Below are 17,452 nucleotides of genomic sequence, written 5' to 3' on the forward strand. Positions count from 1 at the left end.
GGCATCCAAACGCATTTCAAAGCCATTTCACTTAAAAACATTTTTCGGGTTTGGTCAGTATAGTTCCTTGACTGGCAAATGTTACTTTATAGCTATGCTAATTGCATATCAAAACGTATACAGCGTTTTGAAATAATTTCAGTATTTTTGGTCGCCATAGCTAGCCACAGAAATTGAAATGATTAATATTTAGGTCATTGATTCAATACTTATGGTTCTGGTATTTCTCTGGATACACATAAAAACTCGCATGTACAGTCATCACATTATACAAAATATTTGTTTTCAAATTTCATGTCTTAGACTCCATGTGAAGAAAATCTTTTGTGAGTTAACTCAAATTTTTTAGGTTTGGTCCGTGCTTATAGATTTCAGATGCAATATTTTGACGTAGTTTCCTTAAGTACTCTTCTAGTGTATGGCTTCACGTTTGCGCGTGCTTTTGAATACAAAACTGAGCCCATAAGACACAACACTAGGCCTCAGCGCCCTTCTATGAATGTTGTAGCTAAATCAAGGTTTATTCATATAAATTGTCCGTAAGATGATGCCGAGAATATGGAACTGGATTCTTTGGTAAATATGTGATGCCAGATCAAAACTAAGTTATGGTTATACTCTTTATACTCTTTATAATTTAAGTGATTTATCAAGTAAAACAAGGATGCTGAATGAAAATTATTCTGTATTCAAGTACATTCCATAAACTATATTGTGGTAGCTAGGAGAATTCACCATCAGCTTGTACTGACTGCTGCCAGCACGCACAAACCTCACCTTGTTTTGCCTGTTCATATTCGGTCGGAAACAATTCCGAGGGTAGTAGCTATAATATTATGAGAAACATTTAAGGTAGTTCGCATTTGTAAAGTCAATGCTTAACTCGCATGTCGATATGACTTGATGATCTTCGTCATGTTACTTATTAACCAGGTATTCCGTAGCGCCTATGAACTCTGAGAGAGAGAGAGAGAGAGAGAGAGAGAGAGGGGGGGGGGAGAGGGAGAGGGAGAGAGAGAACGTAAATTGTGGTGGTTGCGACTTCTGTAAAATAAATGAAATTCTATTAATTGCCTAATCAATCCTAATCAAGAAAACGATAAAATTAACAGACTGAATAATGTATATGCACTGTATACCCTGCATAAAGAGAGCGATTTCGAAGTTGAATAACATCAACTTGATTATTGGTTTCTTTCATAAGCTATTTCATAACACACACACACACACACACACACACAAAAAAATGTCATCAATATATCATATTATAAGATGAGCTTACTCCAGCATTTTGCTATTTTTATCAAAAACCATAAGGTTGGAAATTTATTGTCTAAACCTTCAGTCAGGTTATGTCCATGTAAGTGGTAAGACCATTAACATGTCACAGCATGTGGTAAGACCATTAACATGTCACAGTAAGTGGTAAGACCATTAACATGTCACAGCAAGTGGTAAGACCATTAACATGTCACAGTAAGTGGTAAGACCATTAACATGTCACAGCATGTGGTAAGACCATTAACATGTCACAGCATGTGGTAAGACCATTAACATGTCACAGCAAGTGGTAAGACCATTAACATGTCACAGCATGTGGTAAGACCATTAACATGTCACAGCATGTACAGTGCAACTGAACACCCCTTGCAATCAAATATGTATGCAATCTATCATCACAGACAATTAAAATAATGGTGTAGACCTACTAAACCTAACTTCTCAAAGTTATTAACTTTTGAATAAATTGCAGACCTGATGTTATTCAGGAATGTTGTGTTAATTAAAACGAAAATAACTCATATAAATAATTATCACAGAAAATGACAGTATGTAATTGTTAACACTTAAACAATATTTATTGGAATGGAATCAAGAAAATCCATACAGTGTCTGCTAATCTTGTATTCAATATGCGGCTTGAAATACCTATTAAAATGGGTGATAGTTTACTACTTTTCGTAAATCGCTCGCGAAAGAGCAATAACCCCGTTGTGGACAACTAATGTGACGTAAATAATTATGTGATTCCGAAAAGCACCTTCACCAAACACTATGACATTTTCTTAGTGCATTTGATAAGTGGCTGCTGTTAATTTCAGCCCGTACAAATAACTCTAATCCTAACCCGTACAAACATTGAGAATATTTTGTTACTTTGTCAGATATTACTTTCTTGCCAGCTTGCATCAATCCACCTTTTCCATGCATTTCTATGTAATGATCCTTTCCTAAGGATATACCCTACGTTCTCAATGTTTGCCTAACTGGCTTTTACACGCAAGTCATTAAATTGCTTGCAGGTTTGGTTTTACAAAAGGAATTATATATACCGTTAGGATGTTGAGCTTAATTTATGTAATGTACTACCACAGCACATATCGATATGAAGCGCAATTATTTCAACGTGTGTAAACCACTTCCAAGCACAAAATGTAGAAACATTGGAAGACCATTATTTTTGTCTCTCCTGTGCCGCTATTGACGACCTAGTTTAAACGTTTTATTTGAAATTATGTCCTATTTTTAACCACTCATTATTGTAAAAATGTGAACTTATGTCATATATTTAACCACTCATTATTGTAAAAATTGGAACTTATGTCATATATTCAAAAACTCATTTTTGTAAAACTTAGAACTTACGTCATAAATTTAACCACTCATTATTGTTAAAACGTATGTCATATATTTAACCACTCATTATTGTAAAACATTGTGTCATATATTTAACCACTCATTATTGTAAAAATCTGAACTTATGTCATATATTTAACCATTCATTATTGTAAAACCTTATGTCATATATTTAACCACTCATTATTGTAAAACATTGTCATATATTTAACCACTCATTTTTGTAAAAATTTGAACCTATATCATAAATTTAACCACTCATTATTGTAAAAACGTATGTCATATATTTAACCACTCATTATTTTAAAAATTTATATCATATATTTAACCAGTCATTATCGTAAAAATTTGAACTTATGTCTTATATTTAACCACTTTTTATTGTAAAAATTTGATATTATATATTTAACCAATCATTTGAACTTATGTCTTATATTTAACTACCCTCTTTTGTAAAACATATATATATTTACCATTCATTATTGTAAAAATATGAACTTATGTCATATATTTAACCACCCATTATTGTAAAACTTTCAAACTTTTGTCATATATTTAACCACCCATTATTGTAAAACTTTCAAACTTTTGTCATATATTTAACCACCCATTATTGTAAAAATATGACCGTATGTCATATATTTAACCACTCATTATTGTAAAAATCTGAACTTATGTCATATATTTAACCATTCATTATTGTAAAACCTTATGTCATATATTTAACCACTCATTATTGTAAAAACTTATGTCATATATTTTTCCGCTCATTATTGTTAAAATTTGAACTTAAGCCATATATTCAACCACTCATTAATGTAAAAAAGTTGAACTTATGTCATACTTAACAACTCATTATTGTAAACATTTGAACTTATTTCATATATTTAATCACCAATTTGTAAAAAATTGTACTTATGTCATATATTTAACCACTCATTGTTATAAAAACTGATGTCATATATTCAACCACTCATTATTGTGAAAAATTTGAACTTATGTCATATTTTTAAGCACTCATTATTGTACAAATCTGAAACTAATTTTGTCTCTACATATACGACCGTTCTTATTTTATAAAAGTCTTTCACATTCGTTGGTGAATCGCGATGTTTCACGCATAATATATATACTTTATTTGAGCGGTTTTAATATTTGCCTGCACCTTAATAAATACACATTACACTTGTAAATAACCGAGCGATGTATTTGGCTTCAAACCCCCTGTCAAATCAATGATTTTATCTGAATATATTCATATTTCTGATCACTTTTAAACATAAAGTACCAACACAAAATCCAAAATGTCTGTATTCGCTTCCTATGCCTGACATACACATAAAGTACCAACACAAAATCAAAAATGTCCGTATTCGCTACCTATGCCTGACATACACATAAAGTACCAACACAAAATCAAAAATGTCCGTATTCCCTACCTATGCCTTCCATAAGCATAAAGTATCAACACATAATCCAAAATGTCTGTATTCGCTTCCTATGCCTGACATACACATAAAGTACCAACACAAAATCAAAAATGTCCGTATTCGCTACCTATGCCTGACATACACATAAAGTACCAACACAAAATCAAAAATGTCCGAATTCACTACCTATGCCTGACATACACATAAATTACCAACACAAAATCCAAAATGTCCGAATTCACTACCTATGCCTGACATACACATAAAGTACCAACACAAAATCAAAAATGTCCGTATTCCCTACCTATGCCTGACATACACATAAAGTACCAACACAAAATCAAAAATGTCCGAATTCACTACCTATGCCTGACATACACATAAATTACCAACACAAAATCCAAAATGTCCGAATTCACTACCTATGCCTGACATACACATAAAGTACCAACACAAAATCAAAAATGTCCGTATTCGCTACCTATGCCTGACATACACATAAAGTACCAACACAAAATCAAAAATGTCCGAATTCACTACCTATGCCTGACATACACATAAATTACCAACACAAAATCCAAAATGTCCGAATTCACTACCTATGCCTGACATACACATAAAGTACCAACACAAAATCAAAAATGTCCGTATTCGCTACCTATGCCTGACATACACATAAAGTACCAACACAAAATCAAAAATGTCCGAATTCACTACCTATGCCTGACATACACATAAATTACCAACACAAAATCCAAAATGTCCGAATTCACTACCTATGCCTGACATACACATAAATTACCAACACAAAATCAAAAATGTCCGAATTCACTACCTATGCCTGACATAAACATAAAGTACCAACACAAAATCCAAAATGTCCGAATTCACTACCTATGCCTGACATAAACATAAAGTACCACCCATTACGAATATGACCATTTTTGGCGGTGAGTTGTTAAACAGTGTCATCATTAATAGATTTATGTAAACCTACATACAAAATTCATCGTCATCGATTAATTTTAGAGGTAGTTCAGCCGACCGTAGAGACAGAGGTCTAATTGTATAGAAATTAGACCCAAACAAAAGTCAGTGCCAGTCTGGATTAACTCCAGAACTGTGGACTCATCTAATCAGATCAAGGAGCATGGGTTGCAATGATCTGTCATAACGAGAAAATGAATCGTTTCAGGCAAATGTGATAATAGCGCATTGTTTTGTGGAAATCAGTTTCAAATTGGATTGTTTAGTTTGGCATAATATTTAAGATTTTATAAATCAGCTGAACAAACATAACTATATATTCACTATGCGTGAATGTAGACGTTGCTAGGTGATTTCGTGGCTTTAAATAGACTTTTGATGTTCATTTAATGTTTGCTAAATTTCCCTTGGTATTAAATGCCTGAAACCATCCATTCATTAACAAACTGCTGACCATTCCAATACGTACACTGGGGATAGAAAGCAATGCGTGAAGGCTGTAGGTAATATTCATGGAAAAATCCCAACAAATTTAATTCAGGCAATTTGAAACAAATCGTTTCAGGGCATTAACAAAAGCTTCTGAACTTTGAAGCTTTTTTGGGATTGCAGAGCGCATTGGGGGGAATATGTTTGGATTACGGATTTAGTTCAAGGTTTAGTTTGGATCATGTGTTTCGCTATTATCTCAATCGATAATTTTTTGTAACTTAGTTTCGTTTGTTTAGCTGTGTTAAGTTTTCAATTGCATATACATAATTTGAAGACTAGATTTTTCTTTTTAAAGGATACGAAATACCAGACTTTTAAAAGGGTACGAAATACCATTCTTTTAAAAGGGTACGAAATACCAGACTTTTAAAAAGATACGAAATACCAGACTTTTAAAAGGGTACGAAATACCAGACTTTTAAAAGGATACGAAATACCAGACTCACTACCAAAAATGCTGTCGTGGTCATTATTGCACAGTTACGTTTCTTGTGTGTGTGTGTGATATTTAACGTACCTTTAATAATTCGAGTCATGTCGTTACGACGTTGGCAGTGTACAAGTTTATAGTGATGTTTAGCACTGGTGCATCATGCCGCAGACATGTAGCATCATGTTTCACCCAGTCACATTATCCTTACACCAAGCCGACTAGTCCTTACACTAACCTATTAATGCTGAGTGCCAAGCGAAGCAGATGCTAATACCATTTGCATAACCATTTGTATAAGTTTTTGGTATGACTCGACTGAGGTTCGAACCCGCGACCTCCCACATTCTAGGCGGAAGCTCTTACCTCGTAGGTCACCACTGCTGTCCTTTTTACTTGTATTGAAAAATGCTTGTGAAAAATTCGAGCTAAGTTAGAGCTTGTTGGGTGCAATTTGAGCAATAGTTTGGATTGCATATTTATTTGAAAGTCTTGTGTGTATCATGTGGTTAGGCATTATTTCAATTACTAAAAAATGAACCAATTATTTTCATTTGGATCTATGTAGCTTTGATATCGCGCGCAAATATTTTGAAGACGTACTCTGCGAGAAAGGTTTTAAATGGGATACTTAATGTCAGAAACGCTGATGACGTCACTTTCGCACAGAAAGCATATCATTACTAGTTATTAGACATAGTTTGGAGCAATGCTACAGTTTATTGCACATTACCAAGGTATAGTTTAAAACCTGATCATAATCGCAATAACAGATTTTGTTGTAATACGTTACTCTGTCTATTGTATCAGGCCAGTAACCGAGATTGATCTCAGATTATGTGACATGTAATGGGCATTCCTTTTAAACTCGGAATCGCGCATGTATTACAATATTTTGGTATATTTTCGTAATAAAACACAGCGCAAAAAAGGACGCGTTCCTATATTACTCAGTTGTAGTATCATTTGTTAGGCTTGTATTCGGATTGACCGTTAAATAAAGAAACTGTCATCTTAAGACTGAACTCCATACAACTACAACACAATCAATTCATCGACCTCTGTCAAAACAAAGTCTTTGTCACAAAATATCTGCTAGTACATTATGAGCTCAAAATTGCACAATCGATCCATCTGAAAAGTATCAATCCATCCTTGAAAGTGTGAAATAATTTAAAATAGATATTGCGTTATTACTTAGGAAAGTACTTACGGAAGCCATGATTGGGGACAATCACAAAAGTTTAATAGAATGAATGTATCGAAGAAAGGTAGTTTTCAATAGAGAAAGTTCAATAGGACCTAAAAGGAGTTTCAGTGAGACATCGAAAAAGTTCAATGGAACATGTCCAGAGTACTAGTGAGAAAATACAAATAATGAACAATTTGCTGTTATTTGGTCTTGTCAATGTTCACACGAGACGATCGTGAGAGTTTAATGACATTAAATGGCTCCTATAAAAGAGTGCTAGAACTCTTTCTTGAATATTTTAGTGCAAATGAAAAGTAAAATTAAGAAGTGGTATTCACTGGTGAAACATTTGCTTGTTCTTACTTTCTTCCGCACTATGTAGGAAAATGAACCACGTCAGATCTTTTTAAAATTGTGAAATAAAAGCAAAGATTGAAAACCATTTTAAGTCCTAAAGAAAGTCCTCTAACTTCCTCGTAAAGATAATTACAATTTCTAAGGTCAGTAAAATGTTCGAAATATAATACTGAGTCTTACGCATAAATAAATTATCTTTATATATGTATCTGACCAAAGAATATTTATACGTTTAAGGGTTTATGATTATATTCCTGTAGTAAGTAAGTGTGATAGACCAGACTTCCATTTCTTTAATAAGAAAGTTCGACAAGCCTTCCTGTCGTAAGAAAGTGAGATATGCCTGACTTCCATTGCTGTGGTAAGAAATTATAATAGGCCTGACTTCCGTTGCTGTGGTAAGAAAGTGTAATAGGCCTGACTTCCGTTGCCGTGGCAAGAAAGTGTAATAGGCCTGACTTCCGTTGCCGTGGCAAGAAAGTGTAATAGGCCCGCCTTCCCTTGCTGTGGTAAGAAGTGTAATCAACCGGACTTCCATTGCTGTGGTAACAAAGTATGATCGACTGGACTTCCGTTGCTGAGTAAGAAAGTGTAATAGGCCTGACTTCCGTTACTGTGGTAAAAAAGTTGTATGAACATATAACGCGAAGGTTTATATTGTGATGCTAGTGAAGATAACGTGCAATATGTAAATGGGGTTGGATGGGTGGGCTTAACATTTAGAGAAATATTCTCTGTCAGCTCATTTTATTCCTACAATGGCGAATAAAATACATTAGAGAGAAAGATGGTACAATACAAATTAAAATGATATTTTTAACATCACGATATTTTATTGGTTTGTCGTATTCACTTTACATGTGGTACACAATCGAAAAGTTCCAGCCAAACTACCGATTTTAAATTGTCCGCACTAAACGGAAACATTGTAATAAAGACATCGTTGAAAGATTTTGACAGACAATTGCGTTCCATTGGGTTTCCTAAAAGACAATCTTATGTCTCATCAAGATCCTCACACTGGTGACGGGTGGCATTGATTGGATTTGTTGACTTGTGCAGAGGTCACAATTTGGAAACATAATGCACATAAAATCAGGATCAAACCATTATATAATATGAATGTAATGGTAAGCATACCAAAACAACTGAGCGAAAATGATCATGAGCGAAATATATTATTACCATACTGCAACGAATTTCAGAAGGTAAAGCTTATGGTTTAGAGTGTTGGCCTTCCATCTTTGGTTGTTCTCATCTTTGCTTTTTATTTAAATTTTCACAATGAATAAACATCTATTCAAAAACATTGCAATTCACTTTAATAACACAGAGATATGAAATGCATGTCATAATGCCTTCCTGTAGGCGTTCCTGAGAAAATGGAATTTTTATAATATTAAGAGATATAAAACTCTAATTTACATTCGGCGATGGGTCGCAGCTCTGTCCACGTGGTTCTCAGTCTCGGGCTCGGCCAGCATGTATATGTGAGAAAGTTTGCCAGCATCGTCCTGGAGTCGGTGGTTCTTTCCAGGGTTTTCGCTGGTTCTTCCTCCACCAATTATACTGGCTTCCATTTATCATGTATTGACAACTGGCGTTTAAACACATAACAAGCAACCAACCAGAAATGATACATTTTCCATTAGAAATGAATGAAACAATGTTGCACCATATGTCTAATTGTATCACACAATACAATACAGAATTAGTGTTCTATAATCATTCATAATTGGTTATACAGTGACGTACATACGCTAATGCATTAATTATTAAGTTACGTTACCTGTCAAGAGAAAATACACATTATTCTGTTTTAATATTTCATTAGTCACTATATTTGGGACGGCTGATGAATCCGCAGAATATGAACCCCAGGCATATTACGCCTACAGTGAAGTAGGCGTCAGTCCATAATTTGGAATGATCGTATAATGTTATTGAAGAAATATAGCCATGATACACACTTATAAATGATAACAATCGTCAGAAAAAAGGCACACTAATGGATAGAAGGTGTGCAATTGTAATGACATTTTTATGGGATAAAAATGCTACTTACATTTTTAAAGGATTTTATATAAATTTACAAATCAATGTGGATTTGAGGTGGAATCTGAAGACTATATTTAGATGCTGAAAAATGCAATTTTCATATTATTTGCGTGAGAATTATTTTGCTGCACGTTATCACGTACCACTGAGCATTTGATTAAAGTGCAACCAATCTTTTTTTTTTATTACCCCAAACATTCAAATCTTTAATACCATTCGTGTATAATACACTAGTTCACCTTTAAAAATAATGCAATAAATGTAAGAATTGCCCAATTTTGTATTTACGTCTCCATTTTGTAGATTTATTAGATTTTAGTGATCAGTTGCTTGATTACGGTAAGTCTGTGTTGAGGAAATATTTCTCAGCCGAGCAATTAGCCAATTTCTAGGGGCAAACGCCACATAGTGCAGTATTGATTAGAGTTTACTATGACATGGTTTAGCTTCGTAGTTGTGTTCATGTCAGAGCCTAATAAGTGGGCTCGAGCTAGGTATTTCCTATTTAAATCTAAGGGACTTGATTAATTCTTCATCTATTTGAAATATTTGTGATAGGGGCTGATAATTGAGATGGGGTTGTGCCATTATCTGGATACGGCTTTTATTGCTGCTATGATGGTAAACGTGGTGGAGTCATACAGGTTACAAACCGTGGTTCGACTGACCCAGAGATAGACTAGGAAAAAAGATCCCTGTCGTGGTGTTTGAGTCGACGCTATATTTTCATGGCGCGAACTACTGGGTCTACGTTACGGAAATCAAACAAGGTGACACCATGCAATTATGAAGTTGTCATGCAGTTGTGAAGATGGGTTGCAAATGTAAGTTGTGTTGCAAATGTAAGTTGTGATACTTTGTGGTCATTGATTAAAGGAAAATTATTTATTCTTGGCGCGTTATCATAACTTCCAGTTGACATTGATTATTGTCTATAAGTCCTTGGAAAAAGGGGAAAAACAATGGCGTTCGAACCAAACCCATGCGAGTGTTTAATTCGCTTGATTAAGAGACCTTTTTGTAAATAACAATGCGTAGCGTCTAACAAGGATATTTTTAGATTAATATTTGAAAAGGAAATCGTGAAGATACATTGCATTGTCAAATACGTGTTATTTTGTATACGAAAGTACCTATCCGTATTTCCATGTTACATATGTTCAAACATATCTAATCAACAATTAATTTATTTGAGATTTCAGACTTCAGCATATATACGCATTTACTGTTGCCAAGAATTTGAAGTGCATGTTATTTCTATATAGATACTCCCGCCTGTGTAGTAAGCCAAGTGCCTGTCAAGCATACGATCATTTTAGACCCTAAGATTTTGACGAGTTTTCCTGACACTTACTAAAAAAGGCATTCATCGCCGTAAGATGCGCATACCGACAAAAATTCTTGTCCCCACACTTTTTAAAATTTGTTTACGGATCTGATCTTATTGCAGTGTATGAAAAAATCACGTTAGAACAACAATTCTCAGGTTTGGATGCGTTGTCCGAAAACTTGGTTGATATTATGGCCAGCACACAAATATGCGCATATTGATAAGTAATGTGTCTTCAGCTTTCGGTACGTGACTGTATATTGGATTACTAGTCAGGTGGGTTCTGTTGCGATGTGGGGATGTATTGTGAACTATATCACGTGTTAGGTAATGCGACATAGATCTAGTAGGGAAAGATATTTGACGCAGAGCCGTACAGTGTATATAAGAACGTCACTAAAAATGTTTATTAAAAAGTCGTAACAACACCAACGAATATGTTACTAAAAATATATTTACTCTGTTTAAAAAGTGATAGTTGCCTCTGCTAGATACAAATAAACCTAAATTTAATTAAATAATACGAAACATGATACTGTGGGTGCTACGTATCTGGTGTAGTTTCTAAACGTTTACAAGTACATTTTCAAACGTGATCATAAACGAAAGCCTATTAATTAGAACGATGAACTGTAGGAATGGGATGATCAACATTACACGATGATATTGTTTATTTAAAGGCCAATGTAAGCCAAAAAGAACTTTTGGGGTACTTCATTCTTTCAGAGCATGTGTACATGCATAAAATATAACGACACATCAGCACAGTCATGGCGACATATTGTTTCACAGAACTTAAGGTCTAAAAATATGCTCATGTATGCATAACACTTGGCGTCAGATCGTGTATGTATGCATGGATGCATGTGCAATAAGCGTGTGTTAAACTTGTATCTGTAATAAATTTGGAGTATGCGCATTTGGTTATAGCGCCCCGTTTGAAGGAATTCTTAGATTTGTGTAATTACTTGTGTGATTATTGGAATTCGGCGCAATGGAAATATCCCTTGCCCGAAATGATTAGCTAATTACTAGAAGCAAACGTCACGGAGTGAAGTGTTAGTGAGTTTCCATGATGCCATGGTTCACTAGTAGTGAATTCCGGCCAAACCCGAATGAATGTCCCTGTCGTAAGATAGTCCATATTAAAATTTAGTGGTGTACATTGGTGGTGTGATTGCAGTGGCAGTATTTACGGTAGGAAATCGGTAAATTACACAAAGGAATAAATAAGAGGGACTCTGCAGATACCGTTTATGTCGCCATGGGGACAAATATGGTGCAGTTATATTGGCGAAATGTGCCTGGAAATCATACATTGACTGGCCTAAGGTGGCGGAGTTAAAATAGTTCCCAGTGTTAGGGGATACTCGTATATTTTCTAAGGCGTGAACGACTGGCGGTACGGAAACCTGATGAAGATAAACCATGCAGATGTGAGGTTGACAGATATTTGGCAGGTTGTTTTATCTGTGGTCTTGCATTAATTAGAGTAAAATTTAGATATAGAATGGACAAGTCGGGCTTTCTAATTTCCAACTGAAATTGTATGGAAAGGCTTTGGAAAGTTGGGGTAAACTTATGACTTCTAGCGAGAATTGTGACAGGGTTTGACAACCGCTCGGTCAAATAAGGACCCTTGGCTTGTAACATATCATTGAACAAATAAGTACAAAGTACTTTCGTGTCAAATGTAAAGATGATTCAAGGCTAAAGAATAAAGGTACAGATGTTTTAAGATTTTTAAGGTATACAAAATACAGTTAAAGGTAACACTTCCAAGGCTGAAATATTGCATAAGCTTTTCTTTAAATGAAATATATTTATGAGTTATTAAAAAATTTCATATTCGAGCTGACATTGAAAGCTAAATTCTCTCGGGGTGCCGATTCACTGGACAACGAATATCCGAATTTAGTGGACACAGGCGAGGTATGCAGTCTGGTCAAGATGCACAATTCAGGAAATAGGCATGGATCAGGTATGCGTGTCTTACCATTCAGGAAATAGGCATGGATCAGGTATGCGTGTCTTACTATTCAGGAAATAGGCATGGATCAGGTATGCGTGTCTTACTATTCAGGAAATAGGCATGTATCAGGTATGCATGTTTTACTATTCAGGAAAATAGGCATGGATCAGGTATGCGTGTCTTACTATTCAGGAAATAGGCATGCGCAGTTTTTTCCTGGAGTTGCTGATGGTTTTTAGGAGCTTGATAAATAACACCATTCAAATTATGCCAGCTACAACTACTTAATTTGCTGCTAGATCTAGCTAAGTTGAGTAAATAGATGTTATCACTTCTGAAATATTCGATCTGTTGTAAATACCGTATGTGGTCTAGTATAAACAGGGGGCATTTAAAATAGTTTGTTTTGAACACAATCGTAATACAGTACCCCTTTAATTCGTTTCAGCAGAGAAAAAGACAAAACTTTACGATACGCAAAGTTTTAACTATTTATAGACACAAACATTTATTGAAAACAGAACAGTGTGCAGTTCGAAAATTTCTCTCTAGAGATACTGTAAATTTTATATTAGTCATAGCGCTCCACGTCTAGTCACGGAAGTACATTGAAGAATCACACTGTCAGTCACTCTAATGGAACTCATTGTAATAAGTCATTCACTAATACACTGTATGAGGAATGCACACTTTTCTCGAATGTCAAATTTGGCAACCACATTCAAATGTATTACATATGCAGTTTTAGACCCAAAATGAAATTATCAATACCTACTGATGGTACCAGATGATATGCCTTTTAAGGAAGAAGTCAGGATTGTCATGAAATAGAAAGTACATGTATGAGACATGCCAGTGGAGATGATTGTGAAAAGCGGTCCTATACAAGACAGTTTTTATAGGCAGGAGTTAGGGTTAGCGTCATTTAATGACATTAAGATTGTACAAAGCTGAACATTACAACCCACTCAGTATCATTCAGCTGGATACTATACTTGCATATAAAGAAGATCAAAACTGGGACGTACCCATCTTACCTCCAAGAAACAAATCTAACCGAGCCAAGCAAATATTTTAAAATACAAAGAAATGGGACCTACCCACCTTACCTCCAAGAAACAAATCCAACCGAGCCAAGCAAATACAATACAAACAAATCGGACCTACCTACCTTACCTCCAGGAAACAAATCTAACCGAGCCAAGCAAATATTTTAAAATACGAAGAAATGGGACCTACCCACCTTACCTCCAGGAAACAAATCTAACCGAGCCAAGCAAATATTTTAAAATACAAAGAAATGGGACCTACCCACCTTACCTCCAAGAAACAAACCTAACCAAGCCAAGCAATTCCAATACAAGCAAAGTCAAACCAACGTGATATAAATCTGAATAACATACACCCAAATGCAGCTTCGTCAAGGTAGTGACGGTTTTAAACAAAATAATCAAAGCTTGCATCAATAGAAAATGAAAAATAATAACCCCAGAAGCACCCCAATGTAACATTTTTCAAAAGTCCACTGTTTCGTTGTAAACTTCCATCAAGGTCTGTTTTCAGTAGTTTCAGTAAGAGAACTTTAAAACAGGGATACTATGTGATCTTATATTTTATAAATCATAAATGTCATTTAGTTCATTTTAAATTTACCGTTTTCAATGGAAATGTTTATGGAAAAATGACATTTATTACATTGACATTTTTGTTTCTTTAACTGAGCAATATGATTCTTTGGTAATGAATGTTCATTGTGGGACTGTACATGTGGATGGCTTGGTAGGAAGCTTGGAAGGCCAAATAGAGCTGATGAAAAATACTGTCACCTAAATTTCTTTGAAATATTGTCATGTATGCAGTATTAAATTATTAGTTATATAACTGCATCTATGTATGCGTAGATATGAGTTCTCTCTGATCCTGACTTTATTTCAGTGCATTCAGTGACGGCAGGTTAGAAACGTTATTCATACTCTGTTACACTATACGTATAGTCGTGACAAATTATCTCGTTTTTCTCTCCTTAATGCTATTGGAATTACATGTTTATAAAAGCTGAAAACATTATAGGCTTTTTAGTTAAGCTTTCAACTAATCAATATCCCAACATGCGCTTTGCTGTTATGTATTGATCTACTTTATGGAATTCTTTTTGCCATACTGCAAAATGTAGCAGGCAGCTTATCATTTTATGAAATACGGTACCAGCGTATATGCAGAGTTATATTAAATACAGTGTGTCTGGATTGAGCTGAATTCAAAAATACTCCTTCCATCTTGTTTGTAATGAGTACATTTTATGGTCTAGACCTTTGGACAAATATAAATTTCAACATGAGTTGGGTGCTGCTGTGGCGTGAGCTCCCACGCAAATCGATTAACACAGGGAACTGTTTAGTCGAAAATCGGTTACCTGTTTTGGGTCGCATCTGCCACAGTTCCGTATTTGTGCGCGGTGACATGAGTACCAGTAGTACCTCCAAGAAACAAATCTAACCGAGCCAAGCAAATACAATACAGAAAAACCAGGAACTCCCCACCTTACATCTAATAAACAAACCTAACCAAGCCAAGCAATTACAATACCATCAAGCAGCTGTACGCCAAGGCTACCAGTGCAGTAATTGCCCAAGGTGCTATGGGGGACTGGTTCCAGACAACAGTGGGAGTGCGTCAAGGCTGTTCCCTGTCACCCACGCTTTTCAACATCTACTTAGAGCGCATCATGAGCGAAGCCCTGGAAAACCACTGTGGGACAGTCAGCATTGGAGGGCGTAACATCACCAACCTCCGCTTTGCAGACGACATTGATGGGCTGGCAGGCAGTGTAGACGAGCTAGCCACCTTAGTGAAGAACCTGGATGAAACATCTTCCAGATTTGACATGGAGATAAGCGCTGAGAAGACAAAACTGATGACAAATAGTGGCAAACAAATCTCAGCCAAGATTAAAGTCAGAGGACATGAACTAGAAACAGTGAGCCAGTCCAATGCCTTGGTTCCATAATCACTGAAGAGGGATCAAGAGCAGAAATTTTGTCAAGAGCAGCACAAACAATGGCAACTATGTCAAAGCTAAGACCCATCTGGAGAGACAAGAATATCTGTCTGAAAACTAAAATCAGACTATTACGAGCTCTAGTCATCTCAGTCTTTTTGTACTCATGTGAGGCATGGACCCTTACAACGAAGAATCCAGTCACTTGAAATGAGATGCTACAGAACCATCCTTGGCATCTCTTACATGGATCACATCACAAATGAAGAAGTGCGTAACGCCATCAGGCGTGAAGTAGGCCAATATGAGGACCTCCTCACCACCGTCAAAAAGAGAAAGCTGAAATGGTATGGCCATGTCACTAGAGCCAACACTCTATCCACAACAGTCCTGCAGGGCAGCGTCCAGGGTGGCAGAAGGAGAGGTAGACAGAGAAAACAGTGGACTGACAACATCACAGAATGGACCAGGAAAAGTTTTGCGGAGACACAGGCTTTGGCACATGATCGAGAAAAGTGGAGGGAACTGGTCAGATGTTCAGCAGCACAGTGCCTCAACGACCACACTAGGTCATGAGACTGATGATGATGATGATGATGACATGAGTGGTTATCCATTTCAACCAGTACCATCTTAAAGTCAGGTTTTTCTAATCATTTTATCTTTAATAGCTAGATTATTTTTCACTAATTGGCTTGAGACTGCTTGGTGCTTCCAGGAGAAGTTCTGATCAGACACGTATTTGTGAATGCATTAGTAATGAAGTTTTTTTTTCCAGCATCTGTTATCTTCGATATAGGGGCCCCGAGTGGCCGAGTGGTCTAAAGCGCTTTCCGTTACGGATCACTGCCATCTCACCTCTGCGTGGGTTCGAGTCTAGGATTCGGCTAATGTGGGTATTTGAGAAAGCTTACCAGTAGCTTCTCGTGGGTCGGTGGTTCTTTCCTGGGTTTTCCCGGGTCCTTCCTCCACCATTAATACTGGCCGCCACGCATAGCCTATCGTGTGCTAAAAAATGGCGTTAAACCTACAACAACAACAACAACAACCATCGATATAACCTAGAGAGCAAATCCTACTTGTGTACCGATGATGGTTTGCTGTAGTCACAGTTCCAGTAACACCAAAGATAACGATTTGATCTCGCAAATATGATCTATACCCACACACTGGCGTTTATATATCATGGGAACACGGGTTTCTTAGCAAGTTCATTTCGTAGTTGTTGTTCCGCTTCAAATATCGTTATAGATATCATCGGCGGAAATGTGTCAGCAACGTGTTCATGTGTGTTTTACGAATACTCAAGGCCATATATAAGAAGTATATACAGTCGCTGTTATGATCGTACTTGTGTCTGAGCGTGTATGTCTAAATCAGCTGGATCGATCGATGAGGCATGTGCTACATTCGACACTATCCCCTGTTCGTGAAAATGCATAATATAACTGCTTGCGACTGCGGGTAGCATCCATCCACGAGCAGATTGTTTGTGTGAGAGTAACGCTGACTTGCCATGGAAATCCATCCGTGGATACCATGTGCAATAACCAAATGTTGCTCAATATC

Source organism: Sinohyriopsis cumingii, chromosome 8 (genome assembly GCF_028554795.1).
Source record: "Sinohyriopsis cumingii isolate HCF-2022 chromosome 8, ASM2855479v2, whole genome shotgun sequence".
NCBI lineage: Eukaryota > Metazoa > Mollusca > Bivalvia > Unionida > Unionidae > Sinohyriopsis > Sinohyriopsis cumingii.